At 43.7% G+C, this 3,966-nt stretch overlaps 1 long non-coding RNA gene across 1 annotated transcript; it reads left to right on the forward strand.

The window, feature by feature from the left end:
* Positions 1-1,461: 1,461 nt before the first annotated feature.
* Positions 1,462-3,513, forward strand: LOC121026617 (uncharacterized). The gene is made up of 2 exons (XR_005788403.1): positions 1,462-2,350; positions 3,444-3,513. It is a non-coding gene; the product is annotated as an uncharacterized LOC121026617 (long non-coding RNA).
* The last annotated feature ends 453 nt before the right edge of the window (positions 3,514-3,966 follow it).

A 3,966-nucleotide genomic window follows, 5' to 3' on the forward strand; every position in this document is an offset into this window, starting at 1 on the left:
GCTCAGTAAATGTAAGCTGAATCTGAAGCAACCTGAACAGGCTTCTCATAGATTTATCGGGGAAGATGTCTATTAAGGCACCTCATGTCGGAGGTTCAAGTTTGATTTCCTGATCTCCCCTCATCCCCCGGACTGCCCCAAGCCTGTTCCTCTGAGTCCTCCTCAGCTCAGCGTCTGACATGTTCAGCCCAGAACCCTTGATGCCTTCCTTGCCTCCTGTCTTTCCCTCACATTCCACATCCAGTGTGTCGGCTAATTCTGCCAGCTTCACCTACAGCTATAGTCAGAATCTGACCACTTCTCACTAACTCTGCCTCAACACTTCTGGTTACACAGCCGCCATTCTGGTGCCCGGATTCTTGCTGTAGCCACCACCACCACTCCCCCCCCACCCCCCACTAGTCTTGCTTCCCTCATACGCTGTAGTCGTTTCTCAGCACAGCAGAGGGATCCTGACCTAAAACAAGTCAAAAGTCGCATCATTTCACTCTGCTCAAAACCCTCTAATGGCCCCCATCACACTCTCAGTAAAAGCTCAGAGGGTCCTCGAATTTCTGCTTCCAGTCCCCATCGTCCTCCCTCTCTACCTCAAGGCCTCATCCCCGGATTTGCCCCCTCACTTCCCTCATTCTGCTCCCCTGGCCTCCTCCCTTTTCCTGAAATACCAGGCACAGTCCTGATTCAAGGCCTTTATGTTTTTTCTTCCAAGTCTGAAATGCTTTTCCTCCCTCACCTCTGTCAGGTCTTAGCTTAGATGTCACCTTGGTGAGCTTTCCTTTGCCCTCGATTTAAAATGGCACCATGCCCCTCCCCTGCCTCTGGCGTTCCCTGGTCCCTTCCCTTGTTTTATTGTCCCTGTAACATTTAATCACCAAAGCATACTGTTTGTTCTGCCTATTGCTGACTGCTTCTGTTTCCACTTCTGTAAAATGAAGGGAATGTCGATAATAGCACTTAACTCAAGGGTTGTTCAGAAGATTGACTCAGTTAATATATATGAAGCCTTTAGAACAGCATCCCCCATGTAAAAAGCACTATATCTTTGTTAACTATTATTTTCTCATTATTAAGCAGCATGCTGGCATCGAACACTTCATCTCTAGCATAGAAAAGCCAAATGGGGGGTGCCTGGGTGGCGCAGTCGGTTAAGCGTCCGACTTCAGCCAGGTCACGATCTCGCGGTCCGGGAGTTCGAGCCCCGCGTCAGGCTCTGGGCTGATGGCTCAGAGCCTGGAGCCTGTTTCCGATTCTGTGTCTCCCTCTCTCTCTGCCCCTCCCCCGTTCATGCTCTGTCTCTCTCTGTCCCAAAAATAAATAAACGTTGAAAAAAAAAATTAAAAAAAAAAAAGAAAAGCCAAATGGTTACTGCTTTCACTTTGTAGTTGGTCAGTAACCACAATTTCAGCACTGATGAAGGATACCCAGCCCCTCCGGTCTGAAATACTTCCCAGAACTAACCAGATATTCTGACTGCAAATTTAAAGCTTGAAGAGTTAAATTTCAAAGATAGAGTTCCCATATCAGTTGTAATTCAAAGGTCGTGCGTACCCCTTGGCTTTAAGCAACAAGCATAATGGCTCATGAAAAAGCTGAAAATATTGCCTGGCTGCAATGGCTCTGAGTTATGGCTGCCCAGAGCCACACAGGTCTGGACTGTAAGTGATGGCCACTCAGGGCACGTGGTTGTGGGGATCGTGCTGTGTTGCCTTAACACCACTTTACATGGTGATGCTTTAGCTAGTTGGTTTTCCCAGAGTGTCTCAGACCCACTGGCAGTAAATTACCTTCTTCAGTCTCAAGCTTGTCATGAACAAGTGATTTACTACCAGCGAGTGAGCACTTTATTTCCAAAAGGGAACATATTTTTCTCATCATGCTCCATTCATTTTTGAATGCTCACTTATTATAATTATTCACTTTTCAAGCCCATGCCACAGAGATCCACAGACAAACACTCTCAGCTGCAGTTTGCCCACAATCAAGGATGTACTGGATCCTTCTGCCCGGACCAGTGTCCACCTTGTTCTTGGTTCCCTTGTTGAGCAATTAAGTACCTGTATGTCCAAGCAGACACTTCCTTATCTCCATGAGCTCATATTTCAGAAGCAGAAGCCGCCTCTTCCCTTATTTTTCCCAAATTGGCAATCTTTTCTTTATAGAGTACACCTTAAAGGTACCTGGATAATCTAATTCTAATCAATAATAGTATGGAATATCCCTCTGAAACATTGATGGAGTCCCAGCCAGCCGGACAAGCTAGCTTTCTGCAAGCCTGAAATGTTGAGGAGGCCAGGGCACATCACCTTCTCCCCGGAACCAAATGAACTTTATGGATAGTTGTACTTTGCAGGTTAGTGACCTAACTTAATCCTCACTACCGAACATTATTGTTCTGTTCTTTATCTTATCTGTACTTGGCTGGCAGCTCTGAAGAAATTTTCTCCATTCAATTAGAGAATTGGTGAGGACGTTTCAGAACAGAGGGGAGAAAGGATTTTCCTTCCGCAATATCATTCAGCTTTGGCAACCAGGGATGAAGTTAGCAACTCCGAATCCCTTCATTTCTGTTTAAGATGGAGTTTTTACCAGCATGCTAATTATATTTCTACGTGGTGTTAAAATAATAGCCCTTCAGAGTGTGCATAATCCCTTCCTGTGTGTACAATAATAAATAATTAGTTTTACTTAAATGAGGCTAATATGTTAGAAGAGTTTGTTCTTGAAAATTTCGGTCGTTGGTGTACATTTTTCAAGTGCCTTAGGAATTAAAGCCTGTGCACAGTGCCTTACATTTAAGCAGATGAGGGTATGTTTGTAGCCTTCTGGAGAGAACTAGAGGATCCAAGTATTTTAAAAATGGAAATTTAAAGAGTGTGTGTGTGTGTGTGTGTGTGTGTGTGTGTGTGTCTAGGAAAGAAAAGGAAAAAGAATGAGCAACTGAGATTCAGCCGGGAATGTCTATGTAGCAATAATAATTTCAGTGGCAGAACAAGCTGTAGATGATTATTACCCTGATAATATTTAATTTTCATGTGTCATTTGATGCATACGAAGCAAGTTTCCACTGTCCCTAAAAAGGAAAAGTGACACCATAAAAACATTTTAAAGAGACTGGGACAATCTAACGAGCGTTAGTGCTAGAAGACCTCTCAGCAATACCATTAGAGTTAACCAGCCAGCCTCCTGGAACTCCTCGAAATGAAAGCTCCTGGGATAAATTAGTTTTTCCCAAGGGTCAGAAATGAAAATAAAAATAAGCTTTAAGCATGCTAAATATTTTGATCATCTGCTTTCCGAAAAGAAAAGTTGAGGTTACCTGTCCGGTTTCCTGGTTCTAGCTGAGCTCTTAACAGGCTTGCATACATTTATTGACTAGCACCTGGAATTTGAAATCCCACCTCAACTCTTCTGTTTTTAACTCTTTTCTCCTTTTCTTCGGACAGGACCTGTTTACACTGGGCGTGTAAACGCAATCATGGTCAGGTGGTCTCTTACTTATTAAAATCAGGAGCTGACAAAGAGATTCTTACAACAAAAGGAGAAATGCCAGTCCAATTGACGTCAAGGAGAGAAATCAGGAAGATCATGGGGGGTGAGTCTGTGTTGGGGAGCAACTTTCCATTTTGTCACACTCGTTTAAGACTTGTGGTCTCATTGGCTGTGTTCTTGATGCCAGTCGAACCACAAATCTGTTTTTATTTTTATTTATTTAAAAAAAATTTTTTAACGCTTATTTATTATCAAGAGACAGAGAGAGACAGAGCATGAGCAGGGGAGGGGTAAGAGAGAGGGGGAGACACAGAATCCGAAGCAGGCTCCAGTCTCTGAGCTGTCAGCACAGAGCCACGCGCGGGGCTCAAACCCACGAACCGTGAGATCACCCAGGCGCCCCACAAATCTGTCGTTTTTTTTTTCAATTTTTATTATTATTATTTTTAACCATTATTTTTGAGACAGAGAGAGACA

This window comes from Herpailurus yagouaroundi, unplaced genomic scaffold (genome assembly GCF_014898765.1).
Source record: "Herpailurus yagouaroundi ecotype Mexico unplaced genomic scaffold, PumYag 147293, whole genome shotgun sequence".
NCBI lineage: Eukaryota > Metazoa > Chordata > Mammalia > Carnivora > Felidae > Herpailurus > Herpailurus yagouaroundi.